This window comes from Triticum dicoccoides, chromosome 7B, assembly GCF_002162155.2.
Source record: "Triticum dicoccoides isolate Atlit2015 ecotype Zavitan chromosome 7B, WEW_v2.0, whole genome shotgun sequence".
In the NCBI taxonomy this organism is placed as follows: Eukaryota; Viridiplantae; Streptophyta; class Magnoliopsida; order Poales; family Poaceae; genus Triticum; species Triticum dicoccoides.
In genome coordinates this window covers 249,628,083-249,642,944 of record NC_041393.1, presented here as the reverse complement: position 1 = coordinate 249,642,944, position 14,862 = coordinate 249,628,083, and positions in this window count along the sequence as shown.

Genomic DNA, 14,862 nt, shown 5'->3' with positions numbered 1-14,862 from the left:
TGCTTAGCCTGCTCCTAGTACGGTAGGCTTTTTTTAAAGCATTGTAGGAGTAGCGAGGTCTTAGTGGTGGACGCGTGATGATAAACGAGCGCATGATGGTGGCGCTGCCTGCCGTCGTGGTGACGTCGCGGCAGTTAGACTTGGCAAGGTCGATGCATCAATACCTGCTCTAAAGATAGATCAGTGAAAGACGATGGCAGTGGCTTCATCAGTGTGAGCATGCGGTCGGTGACCATTGAGAGTGTGCCGGACTGGTGTGTGTCCAGACCTGGCAATGCGGCTTGGTTGGGTCTCCGGCTTTAGGTGTTGGTCTTTGGTGTGAGGTGTGATTATGCGGCTCAGACTATTTGCACCCTTTCATCAAGTTGATAGGAGTAGCAACAAATGTTGTTGTGATGGTATTTTCAAACTTATTGATGTTTTACTTTGTAAGATCTTAATGAATAACTAACAAAATGGTTGTATGTGTTAGAGTTGTGTCGAATATTATTGTACAAGTTAGGTTACAGTTGGACTTGAAGTCGTACGGTGTGTAGACAGGATACGAAGTCGTGTCCAAATAGAACACTTGTATCCTAGGCCTATCATATATAGCGGGGGTAGACACACGATGTAACCTATGCCAACATAATAGCACAAGCGCGCAGGGGGAGCCGGCAGCGTGTGCCGGCGCCCGGGTGGCCGGCGTGCGGTATTGTGATGGTGTCACGGGGAGGAGCGCACGTAGTCAAGCCCCGGGGATGTAGCCATGATGGTGAACCTCGTTAACAAATCTCGGTGTCGTGCCTTGTGTGATTGCTTGGTCCTCGGTAGATAGACGGAGCGCCTTGGATTTATTCTAACAAGTTAGGTTAGAATTGTGTCGAATATTATTGTACAAGTTAGGTTACAGTTGGACTTGGAGTCGTACGGTGTGTAGACAGGATACGGAGTCGTGTCCAAATAGGACACTTATATCCTAGGCCTCTCATATATAGCCGGGGTAGACACATGATGTAACCTATGCCAACATAATAGCACAGGCGTGCAGGGGGAGCCGGCGGCGTGTGCCGGCGCCCGGGTGGCCGGTGTGCGGTATTGTGACGGTGTCACGTGGAGGAGCGCCCGTAGTCAAGCCCCGGGAATGTAGCCATGATGGTGAACCTCGTTAACAAATCTCGGTGTCATGCCTTGTGTGATTGCTTGGTCCTCGATAGATAGACGGAGCATCTCGGATTTATTCTAACAAGTGTTATCATGAGCAAGGTTCGATTTAAGGTTGTGGCTATTGATCTAGAGGTGAAGCAGAATTTGTCGAATTGATCGTTGGTCCGCAGCTCTGCTTGTTTCAGAAGTAATCGGAAGCGGCGGCGTAATGTGCGAGTAGCAGATCCGAAGTCGCGGCGGCGTGTTTCCACTTTCAAGGACTCGGCGAGTTGGATCGCGTTCAGGTGGTGGCGTCACGTAGCGTACTACCGTTTTAGATCGGTTTTGCGAGTCGCAGCAAGCAGCAGGTATCGGATCGATCGATCCGATCGAACCAGGGCAGCGTGCGAGACGAGAAGGCAAGCCGATGGATGCGGGCTGCAGGCCTAGTAGCGGCCGAGGCGGATGGTAGCCGGCCGGCTGGAGGCCCATCCAATGGGTCGGTGGGCAGGCGGGGCACACAAATCCGTGGAGAGCTACAGAGGGCTTGCTTCGGTGCCGGTTGGGGCTGCGTGAGAACACAGGAACGTGGAGCTGCGTGAGATTTGATTTGTTAAAAGGAAAATAAAGGCATCAAGTACCGTGTGTGTAGCTATCCATCGGGAGCAAGACAAAGAGCAGGATGGAGAAGGTTTGGTGCTGCACGTGAGCAAGGGTAAATGAACTTTTGATTTTTTCTTTTTGAGGGTAATGAACTTTTGATTTTGCACAGAAAGTTTACTAGAGGAATTCTCCAATGGCTATCTTTGCTTGGTACGTGTACATGTATGTACAGGATGGCAGCGGTGCACGCTACGGAAAACAAAGGTGCGGTCGCAAGTCCATGAAAGATTTGATATGCAAGTCGATGAAGATGGACGTGTGCGGCGATGGCGGCGTGCGTACACGGCTCGGGCGGAGTTTGGAGCACGTCGTGACATGATCATGCATACACAGGGTGTCAATCAATGCACGGATATGTGCGGGCGAACACGACGCAGGGTGGAGCATGGTTGCAGTCGGATAATTTCGGCTGGGTCGGACTGGACTGTCTGACGGATCGACGGATATGTTGGTCAAAGCAGAAGACGGCGGTGATTTCAACGACGACGACATAGGAGCGTGATGCTGATGGTGGCCGACTTCTGGGGCGCGGAAACACGCGGTGCAGGCCTGAGGGCTTGTGCGGATTCGACAGACTATACCGCATGGTTGATTCAAGATGGTGCACACATGAGAGCTTGAAGTCGACGGGCGCAAGGGTAGCACGGCCAGCTATATAGAGTCATGTTGAAGGTGGAGATGGAGTCTGGCAGAAGACTTCACTTGGTGTTGATGGAGGGGCTACGGTGTAAGATCGGAGAATCGAAGCCTATTTCAGCAGGATAGCGAGAGACACGTGGATCGGACTGGGGCCCAGTGGTCTGATGGAGGCGTGATACTCGGCATCGGTCGGTGATGATCGGTGGTTCTCTGCAGTGGGGGTTGTGGCAGTATGGGCTAGCTACCCGGGAGACTCGATCAGGACAACAGAGACTCGACGCGGTGATAGCGGCGAGGCGTGCGGTAAGCACGGGACACAACGACGGGCCAAGGCATTGGTGGTCAGACATGTGGTCAGACAAATTGTGCAGGGGATGCTGAAGCAGTGTTGACGAGTATCAGGTTCAAGTTGGTGAGTGGGTCTATCGGTGCCGGTTGATGGACAGGAGTTGACCATGAAGAATCTGCGAAAGTGGCGGAAAGTCTGAAATTATCAAAAAGTTGAGAGTACATGGCTGTATATTCTGTGGTGTTCAGTGCACATGGCAAAGTGCGGATGACAAGTACAGAAGGAGGCGGAGTGCTATAGCTATGAGACATGTCAAAGACTATCCAGAAAAAAGGATGAGACAACTATGAATTTGACTGAGGGTGACACAGGGCGACGGTGAAATTCCTTCCAAGTTTCAGACAAACAGTCAAGAAAGAGCGGTGGCATTGAGTTTAAGTAACTCTTATATGTGGCGCATAATATGTGAGTTTTTCACTTTCATGCAGATAGTGATCGGTGTGTGATGACGCTGAACGGATTCTCTTGAAGTTGGGAGCACAAAATGGAGTAATGAGGAACTTAATTTTGCTCGAGTGTTGACTGTGAAGAAGACGAGAAGGGACTACAGTTGCAGGTGGAGTCACATGGAGTCTGGGAGTAACAGTGGTGCTCATGGCGTATCTCAAGTCCAATGTCCATGGAGGTTCGACGCACGAACGAATTCAAGGTGGTGGAGAATATTCGCCAAGGTGGAGTTTGTTAGAGTTGTGTCAAATATTATTGTACAAGTTAGGTTACAGTTGGACTTGGAGTCGTACAGTGTGTAGACAGGATATGGAGTCGTGTCCAAATAGGACACTTGTATCCTAGGCCTCTCATATATAGCGGGGTAGACACACGATGTAACATATGCCAACATAATAGCACAGGCGCGCAGGGGGAGCCGGCGGCGTGTGCCGGCGCCCGGGTGGCCGGTGTGCGGTATTGTGACGGTGTCACGGCAAGGAGCGTCCGTAGTCAAGCCCCGGGGATGTAGTCATGATGGTGAACCTCGTTAACAAATCTCAGTGCCGTGCCTTGTGTGATTGCTTGGTCCTCGATAGATAGACGGAGCGCCTCGGATTTATTCTAACAGTATGCATCGTCGTGATGCAAAGGCCCGGTCATCCTAAAAAAAGTACATGTTGAGTTATAGCAAGTCTTTTGTTAGCAAGGCAAGTTAAGTGTTAGTTTTTTTTGCATGGTAATACGTGTCTCATTTATATAGAATAAAGATCAAGTTACAAGGCACGTAAGCACCGACCCTACAAGACTGAAAAGATAGGAAAATTCTATGCAAAATACCAACGTCTGTCCTTCTCCTTCGACACCACCGAAGCGGCCACCAAAGTGTAAAAAGACAGATCACCTCTTCACCCAAGCTCGACGCGGCTCCATTGCTGATCAGTAGCTTTGCGGACCTCCAAAGTAGTTTGCCAGAAGCAAAACCATAGCCGTTGGAAGAATCAGACCGGGGCAACATGTCCCCGGACATGCCATCGAACTTCAGAACTGACACCCCCGCATGATGACGACGTCGGAGGAGGAAACCAGAACTGCCAGCCTTCAACCACAGACCCAACACAAGATTCTCCATCTTTCAGCTGTCACTTGCGTAGACAACCGCCTGCGCGTACTCCTGAACGACAAAACCTCCCTGCTCTACCATGACGTCGGAGACAACGCCATAGCAACGGGGAAAGAGAAGAAGGAGAGACACACCTGATGGAGTCGGCGCCGCCGCCTCGCCAGCACCATCCATGAACCCTAACGCTGCCGATCTGAAGGATCGGCAGAGACACGATGCCAACAACTCTGAGACGCCGCCGTGAAGGGCACCGCCTGTACGGGAGTGAAGCTGAGGCAGATTTATTCGTTTTTGCGCCGCTCCCACCACCCCAGCGATGCACCACGACCTACAAATCCAAAATCTAACTACCAAGCGGAGGAACGGGGTCCCCCCTCCCTCCTGCCGCTGGAGCAGCAGCCGGAGGGAGAGGGGGCCAACGCACCGGCCGGTGGAGATCGGTGGAAGGAGATCGCCTCCCTAGTCGCCTGGGTGTTGGCGGCGGCTAGGGTAGGGAAAGCGTACAGTTGGCTGCTCCTAGGTGAGAGTCTAAACACCAAGAAAAATGAGGAATAAAGAGAGGGAAAAGAGGGCCTTTCTATGGCGTGTGATCGTGATTTTTACGTGACCGATCCTCGGGCAATCCCAAAAGATGATTCAGGCGTGTGCTGTTCCAACTGGGACGATTCAGGCCGGCGTCGACAGTCATCAAGAAGGACAAAGAGGTCGCGCCGATAGTCAGGAGACGAGTGCTCACGGTGTGGCTGGGGACAGCGACTTCGTGCATCACCCGCTCAACTACACATGGGGCATACACAACACGAAGCTCTTCTTCATGGCACTGGGTTTGCTGGTGCTGGTGCTGGTGCGGTCCACGAAGCCCCTTGCTGACGCCGACGCAATCTGGAAGACATCGCTGAGCCTCGTCTATGGCTTCACCGTCCTCACGCTCTGCCTCCCACGGACGCTGGGTAAGATGATGAAGCGTTCCTACTCCCATCGATGGGGAGCCGCAGGCATATATTGACGTGTGCGGCACAATGCCTTGGGTTACAAGATAGAGTACAAGAGTTTGAGAAGGATACTAGAAGGGAAGGAGGTTGAGATTACATAAACTCTAACACCCTCCCTTAATCTCAACTATCCTAAATTAAGATTGCTCTTAAAATCATCAAATGATCGTGTTGGTAGTGCCTTGGTGAAACCATCCGCCACTTGATCCTTGGAAGGAATAAACCGTATCTCAAGTTTCTTTGCTGCAACCCTTTCTCAAACAAAGTGAAAATCAATTTCTATATGCTTTGTTCTTGCATGAAACACCGGATTTGCAGACAAATATGTTGCACCCAAATTATCACACCATAAACAAGAAATCCGATTATTCTTGATTCCCAATTCCTCAAGGAGTGACTCAACCCAAATGACCTCGGCAGTTGCATTAGCCAAGGATTTATATTCAGCCTCTGTGCTTGAACGTGATACAGTAGCTTGTTTTCTAGCACTCCAAGAAATGAGATTTGACGCAAAGAATATTGCAAAGCCTCCAGTTGATCTTCTGTCATCACTACAACCTGCCCAGTCAGCATCAGAGAATGCACTCACAAGAGTAGAATTAGAACGTTTGAAATGAAGTACTATTCTCATAGTATGCTTCACATATCTGACAATTCTCTTGACAGCTGACCAGTGTGCAGAAGTAGGTGCATGCAGATATTGGCAAACTTTGTTGACAGCAAATGAGATATCTGGACGTGTGAGAGTTAAATATTGCAATGCTCCCACGGCACTCCTATACCTTGTACTTTCTTCCTCTTGAAGTGGCTCTCCATCATATGCTGAGAGTTTTTCTAAAGAAGATAAAGGTGTAGGTACTGGCTTACAATTTTTCATACCCATATGAGACAGAAGTCCAGTGATATATTTCTCTTGCTTTAACATAATGCCATCTTGAGTTTTCTTGACTTCAATACCTAGGAAGAAGTGCAAATCACCTAGGTCCTTCAAAGCAAACTCTGAACTCAGATCATGCAGAAGAGCATTAGTGGCATTCTGTGAAGAACTTGCAACTATGATGTCATCAACATATATAAGCAAGAAAATAACTACTCCTGCCTTGTTATAAATAAACAAAGATGTATCAGCCTTTGAAGCAATGAAACCAAGAGATTTTAATTGTAAGCTCAATCTGGAGTACCATGCTCTGGGTGCTTGTTTGAAGCCATAGAGTGCTTTATCAAGGTTGCAAACAAAATGTGGAAACTTCTTACTTTCATACCCAGGTGGCTGTCTCATGAACACTTCCTCTTCCAGAACACCATGCAAAAACGCGTTCTGTACATCTAGCTGTCTTAGGCTCCATCCTCTGGACACAGCAATGGCTAGCACAAGTCTGATGGTTGCAGCTTTCACAACAGGACTAAAGGTGTCCTCATAATCAATGCCATAACGTTGCTTGAAGCCCTTTGCAACCAAACGTGCCTTATACTTGTCAATGGAGCCATCTGCCTTCTTTTTAATCCTGTATACCCATTTGCAATCAATTATATTCGTGCCTTTCTGACTTGGTACAAGATGCCAGGTCTTGTTTCTCATAAGCGCAGAATATTCCTCATCCATTGCCTTCTTCCACTTAGGATCATCAAGTGCACTGCTCACAGTTGTTGGCTCTCCTAAAATACACAACATACCATATCGTATAGTCCCATCTGTTCTTACTTTAGGATTTCGTATACCTTTTTGCAATCTGGTCATAACTCTTGGAGAAGCCACAGATCGGACTGCAGGCGCACTTGTTACAGCGGATCCAGGAGAATCTGGCGCTGACGCAGAAGAATCCGTCGCAGCATGCACAGGAGATCCTGTGGCCATCGGTGCGGTCGCAGCTTCCGCAGGCACACGGGGAGTAACTGTGCGGCGCGGCATAGCGGATCCGCTGCCAACCTGCGGCTGCATGCGCACGCGGGGCGAGGGGAATCCGGACCCGCTGCTGTCCCCACCGGTTGCTGACGTGCTGACGCGGGAGTGGCCAGCCCGTGCGCCGAAGCTGCTGCTGGTGGGAGCGCAATCCAAGGGGGATTCTGTCGCGCGATCCAAGGACTGCGCGCGTGCAGGCGTATCAGGCGCCGCCGGATCGTCCTCGTCATCCGTGCCAGGTTCGTCTCCTTCTTCAGCATGAAATATAGGCTCATTTTCAGCTAAATTTTCAAGGTTTTGATCATTTTGAGCGCCGTTTTCAGCAGGAACCTGCACATGCATAAGAGAAGAGGCAGTGCTAGCAGGAATATCATCACATTGGTTAGTACAATCATCGCCCCCATGATCAAATGACCGAAGATGTGTAGGAAGGAGAAGAATTTCTTTTCGGAGGAGCGGACCGGCATTGGGATGAAGTGATGTGAAGGGAAACACAGACTCATCAAACACGACATCTCTAGATATGTAGACCCTACCAGTGGGAACGTCAAGACATTTGACCCCTTTATGCATAGGACTATAGCCTAAAAAGACACATCTTTTAGAGCGGAAAGCGAGTTTACGTGTGTTGTAGGGTCTGAGATTGGGCCAACATGCACATCCAAAAACACGAAGAGACGTGTAGTCGGGTGTAACACCAAGGAGACGTGTAATGGGTGTTTCAAGTTTGATAACTTTGCTTGGAAGCAAGTTGACAAGGTATGTGGCCGTTAAGAAGGCTTCATCCCAAAACTTAAGTGGCATGGATGCATTTGCTAGTAGTGCTAATCCCATATCCACTATGTGACGATGTTTCCTCTCAGCAGAGCCATTCTGTTGATGAGCATGAGGACAAGAAACATGGTGAGAGATTCCAAGTTTTTGGAAGAAAGAATTCAATTTTTCATACTCACCACCCCAGTCAGTTTGCATAGCAATAATTTTGGAGTTTAGTTTGCGTTCAACAAGATTTTGAAAATTGATAAAGACTTGGAATACATCAGATCTTTTTTTCAATAAGTAAATCCAAGTAAATTTACTATAATCATCAATGAAGCTTACATAGTAGGAAAATCTTCCAACTGACGTAGGGGCCGGTCCCCATACGTCTGAAAATATGAGTTGTAATGGAGAGGTAGATGCACTAACAGAAATAGGGTAAGGCAATTGATGACTTTTTGCTTGTTGACACGGATCACAAACTGACTCAACACTAGGCTCATAAGAGAGTTTATTTTTGCTAAGAATATATTTAACTATGACTGAAGATGGGTGACCCAAACGACTGTGCCACCTTGAAGACGAAGGCTTGGTGACAATATTTGCTTGTTTATATGACCACGAAGATGATGACGATATGAGTGGGTAGAGACCTCCGACGCACCGGCCTCTAAGAATGATTCTCCTTGTTGCCAAGTCCTTGACCAAGAAAAATAAGGATAGAATTCTATGAGAACATTGTTATCAAGAGTGAAACGATGGACGGAAACAAGATTTTTGGAAGTTTCTGGAACATGCAAGACATCTTTTAAGTGCAAGTTTTTCATGGGGTTTTTAACGATTGAACTACCAATATGCGTAATATTCATACCAGAACCGCTTGCCGTGCGGATTTGATCACCTCCATTGTACTTCTCCCGCATTGTCAACTTGTCGAGTTCACCCGTGATGTGATTAGTTGCTGCACTGTCAGCATACCAATTTGTGTCCACACCATAGGAGACTGCATGCGCCTCCTTTTCTTCTTGATCATTCTCTTCATAGCGAAACCAGCATACACGTGCACCTCCTGGATGGTGCTTGAGGCATATCTGACACTCTGGGAAGTCATGCTGCTCACGCACCTGCTGCTGTTGCTGCTGTTGCTGCTGCCGAGGACGTCCTCTGAAGCCGCCGCTGCCATTAGAGGGAGAGGGCTGGCGGTCACCGCGGTCACCGCGGTCACCACTGCGGCCGCGCCCCCTTCCTCCTCGCCCGCGATAGGGTCTGCCGCGAGATGAGCCACGACCTATGTAGAGTGCATTGGTGGATGTATGAAACCCGCCTGAGGAAGAGTCGCCCAACATCTCCATCCTTTGATCAAAGGCAGAGATCTGGGCAAAAAGATCATCGGCGGTGATGCTGTTCTTGACAGCGCCGATTGCCGCCACCACGGAGTCGTAGTCGCGATCCAGACCTGCAAGTATGTAGTCCACCATCTCCGGATCAGAGACGGGACGACCAGCAGCAGCTAGTTCATCCCCGAGACTCTTCATCTTCGCCATGTATGCTGAACTTGACATGGTGCCTTTCTTGGTGTTGGTGATCGCAATCCTCAGATTGGTAATCCGAGACTGCGATTGTGAGGCGAAGAGGTTGTTGATTGTTGTCCAAAGCTCGAAGGTGGAGTCCCTCCCGACGACCTGTGCAAGAATCTCAGGAGACATGGAGTTGAGCAGATATGACAGAACCTGTTGATCTTTGGCGATCCAAGGTCCATACAGAGGGTTCGGCTCTTGGGCCGTAGTTTTGTCCGCCTTTGTGACCTCCACCATCTTGGGCGGAGCGGCTCGGAGTTGTCGAGCAGCCCGGTGACCTGCGCACCTCGCAGGGCTGGGAGAACCTGCGTCTTCCAGAGGATGAAGTTCCCTCTCGCAAGTTTCTCTGACGGAGGCGAACCGAGGTTCAGGGCGACGCCGGCTGAGGAAGTCATGACGGCGATCGCGGATATGATCTAGGGTTTTGTTTTCTGGTTTGTGGCTAGATGTATGGAAGAGGGGCTCTGATGACCATGAAAGATGATGAGGCGTTCCTACTCCCATCGATGGGGAGCCGCAGGCATATATTGACATGTGCGGCACAATGCCTTGGGTTACAAGATAGAGTACAAGAGTTTGAAAAGGATACTAGAAGGGAAGGAGGTTGAGATTACATAAACTCTAACAGGGAGCACCGTCGCTCAGGTGCTGGCCATCTCCTACGGGCCTCTGGTCGCCTCCGCCGTCCACAGCCACAGCGGCCCCGTCGCCGGCAGGGCGGCGATCCACCTCACGACGGCATGGGCGGCGGCCTGCTTCGGGTACTCCGTCGCCACGTACAGGCTGAGCGTTGGGAGCCTGCAGGTTGACAGGCCCGCTCACCCCGAATGGCACTCCCGTCGGAGCATAGAGGGCGAGACAATTATGGACGTGTATTGTTGTCTCATGGTTATGATTCCCACCTTGTTCCTCGCTGTTCCGGTGACATGGATCATTCAAAACATGGCATGGATGAAGGAAAACGACTTTGTGCTGGCTCTGACGTGTTTAACAATGATCACCACGGTGTTGCTTTACCTTTGGTCTATACCTCTGGTCAGCAGGGTAGCCATTGTATCTGTGGATGCCATGTTTCGTCTTATGGTTGTTTTCATGGCATCGTTCGCTCCCAGCTTTGTTCTCGCCCTCTTCGGTCGTCTTCTGTTGCTGTATTACTTCTCGATATCGATGATGATGATGGCAGTTATGTTTGGGTATGTCTTTGCTGCGAATCAGCACAGGTAAGATTCGAGTTTACTGTGTCATGGAAACAATGCTTTTCCTGAATTTTCTCTAGTACTTATACATGTACCACATGCATGGAAAAAAAATCCTAATGTGTACGTATTTGATATACTACTTTTCTGCAGTGATGCACTACGAAATACTACCGAAGTGGGCATGTCTTACATTAATTCTACATAAACATTTTTCTTGCAATATGTTCTGATGTACTGTGGTAACATTTAAGATTCAGCAAACAGTTAACAATCGTGTGTTTTGCAAACTTCGCTTTTCCTGAATTTTCTGTAGTATACGTGTACCACATGCAGGGAAAATGCAGAGTAATATATATTTGATATACTTTTCTGCAATGATGCATAGGCATGTATATGTTTCTACCGTGGTAACGTTTAAGGTTCAAGAAACAGTTGACATTGCGGATCCCCGTATGAAAGCATTGCTAGTTTAACAGGAACATCTTTGGTTTCCTCAAAAAAAAAAAAAGAACAGGAACATATTGCTAGTTTTGAAGCTGTCTATAATTTTGTTCATCTTGCATTTTTTATTGAGAGAAATAGTATACTACTCTCTCCGTCCCAAAATAAGTGACTCAACTTTATACTAACTTTAGTACAAAATTAGTATAAAGTTGAGTCACTTATTTTGGGACGAAGAGAGTACTATTTATCTAATGGTGGGTGCATTGGTGTAGGAAATTTTCTGCGAGCTTGGTTTTGCTTGAAGTTAAGGACGACAATGGAGAAGCAAGAAGTCGTCCAACAAGGTCCTGAAACAGTGTTCACGCGCAAGAGGAAGTGAAGCTCAAATATCTCTGGGTTGGGTGTCCTTGCTTTTCTAAGAACTAGCTGGATTCCCAAGTACTACTAAACTAGACATATTTTGGCACTAGCTGCTTGACTCCTATTGATGCTGAGCAAATATGTAATTGTTACCAATCATTTAGTTCTTTGAGTCTATCCGGATTATTGAGCCTGGCGTAGCATTGACATGAATGCTGCTAATTGAAGATTGAAATTGCGCTTCTTGGGATCATGTACTTCGTTAGAGACGTAGTAGAACAAAAAAAATCTGAACCTACGAATCATCTCAGGATCACTATGAAGATGCAAGTGACATTATATCTAGATTAGATTGCTCACTAACAAAATGTAACGGGGAGGAGAGTTGATGAAGCGTGTTGATGCAGATTCCGGCAGCTAGGATTAAACCTTACAAGCGCGAGAATTTCTCCTTTGAATTAGTTCGCCGATCTAGTATCTACGGTATCCACACATACCGAAGTAATGGTTCAGTAGAGCTTTGCTGTCCGAAACAAAGAACCACCAAGAAAACTAGAGGAGCAGCCTAGCAGCGTTCCGATTTAGAACAGATCTAGATCGAGGAGAAACGGGGCGCGGGTAAGTAGAGATGGGCAGCCGTGGGGCTTGCGGTGCCTTTGGCGCGTCTCCGCCCCACCATGTCGTCCTTGTACTCTACGTGAGCCCGACGCTGTCTCACTGAGCCGCCCCCGTGCTGCTTGTGCACCCAGCGAGATGCAGAGGAGGGACATGTCGTCGTGTGCGCTTTGCCCGTCGGCGCCCTCCGGCGGCTGCAAGGGGGGTCGTAGGAGCGGGGGTGGTGTTTAGCGATGGATAGGGTTTTCTCCCGGGCCGCTATGGACAGCGACACGGAAGTCATGATAGATTGAGACCGTTAGGCGCCGGTTAGAAAACTACATTGAAAATTTGTTGGAACATAGAAAAGTGAAACCAACCAAACTGAGCTCAGTGTTGACCCTATACAAAAAACAAAGCATAAAACTTCTATGACTATCCCTTACCATTCATGTTTGATATACCCTAACCAAACTCCCCACCCCCTCATGCCACCACCCCAGGGCGGCGTCAAGGGGATCAGATCCCAGCGCTGCCAGCCCCACAATCCACAGCGAAAGAGCCTGCCCGCTGCCGCCGGCATTGGCCGCGGTGGCGGTGGCGCCCGGTGCAAGGCGCTGAGGCAGGAGGAGGCGGCGGTAACCCCTCGAGGCGGCTGGGGCACCTCAGGTTGGGGGCTTCGTCGTGCCACGGCAGGGCGGCTTCCTGGCCGTGCGGCGGCAGCCGATGACCCCATGGCTGGTGGTGCTGGCGATGGTGGGCATGGCGGCGCCGTGCATCTGGATCCCACCCAGCAGTGGCGGAGCCAGGATTTTCGATATGGGTATGCGTGGTAAAAAAATTTGCTTCACGACATTGTAAGAAATAGAAAATTTCATAATAATAACAAAAGAAACATGTTAGATAGTGATGGCGGCATACGGGCATGGTGGGCAGTCTCACAAATTCAAATATTCATAATTCAGAAATTTATATGCATGAGATTCACCTTGTTTTCTCTGTACTGCTTTACAAGTTTTCTAGCAAGCCAATGCAAACCACATCCAAAATTTACTGGATGCTACAATAGGTCAATCGAAACAAAATTAGGGAGTGAAAACAATCATCTCATCTTATCTAACAAATAGGAGAAATCAAGATTGAACACTCGCTGACTCAAAAAAAAAACAATCACAGGAATCGGTGCCTGATATGTGTGCACCGGTGGTGCCGCGGCGGCCGCCGTTTCTCAATTGGAGGCGAAGCAGCGAACAGGCGCGAGGAGATCGATCTGCAAGATCCAAGATGGCAGATCGGCGACTATGCCAATGGCAGATACGGGCATGCGGCGCAACGATGTGCGTCACAGGCGGCGGAGGAGGCGCAGCGCAGCGCAGCGGCGGTTGAATCGAACGATCGAGGCGACACGTTCCAGGTCGTGTTGTCTCCTCGGCTTTGTCAATCGGCCAGCCGCATCATTGCCTCAATGATAAGGCCCAGTAGCACTAACTAGCAACGTAGTAGCCCAATCTTGGCCCAAGTGGCGCTGGAATCGTTCTCTTCTTTGTTTCTCTTCTCTGTACGTACAAAAAGATTGTCATATGTGATATAAATGCATATAGGAGCTTATATATTGAATTTCTTTTGCAAAAAAGATTGGGTATGCATTGCATACCCTTGCATTAGCCTAGCTCCGCCCCTGCCACCCAGACCCGTCGTCGATTCTTCACATGGATGGTCGGCGGCATGATGAGGGCTCCGGTGAAGGGATGGAGGATCTCCACCGGAGTACCGGTGGCGGCATACGTCTTTATGGCAAAGCTTCGCGCGGTTCAAGCCAGCCGCAAGATCGGGACGACGCGGCTTCCGGTGAAAACCGCGCCTGACTACGGTCTTGGAGGATGATGACGGTGTCTCTGACGTCGTTTCCTTCTCGAGGCATCGTCTTTGTGAGTCACGTCAACTCGATCGGGATGTTCCGGGGGAAACTCCAGATCCGGATCTATCGGATCGGACGGTTGCGGCGCCTTCGGTGTCGTTCTCCCTCCTGGGAGCATCATTTTTGGAGCAAAGTGTTGGCTAGAGGGGACAAGAGAAGGAGTGGTGTTACATCTACCGCAAGGTCAACGGCGGATCCCGGTGGCATGGCGTTGCGGAGTTTCGGCGACGAGTGCATGTGGATGGATACGTGTAGGGTGGTGGCGTTGTCTGACGCCGTGGTGGCGTCGACGGCAGGCCTGGCAAGGCCAGTGCGTTAGTACCTGCTCTGGAGATGGATCGGTGGAAGACGACGGCAACGGCCTCTGAGAGTGCGTCGGACCGGTGTGTGACCCAGTCCCGGCATTGTAGCATGGCTAGGGCATCTGGCTTTAGATGTTAGGCTTTGGTGTGATGTCCGTTTGGTATTCAGTTCGGACATTCGGCACCCCTTCATCAAGTGGATAGGAGAAGCGACATGTGTTGCGAAGATGGTGGGTTCAGGCTCACTGATGTATTCCTTTGTAAGGTCTTTGTGAATAGTTAATAAAATGGCTACATGCATTCGTCCAGATGTAGAGGCCGGGGGTATATCCTTCTTTTCTAAAAGAAAATACCCTAACCAAACTTAAAACTCATGAATATCATGAAAAGTACACACATTTGAGAATAGAACCATAAAACTAGAAATGAGGAGCACAGGGGAGGACAAGTAAAAGGATTGCAACACTAGAGCACAAGCGAAGAAACAAACGA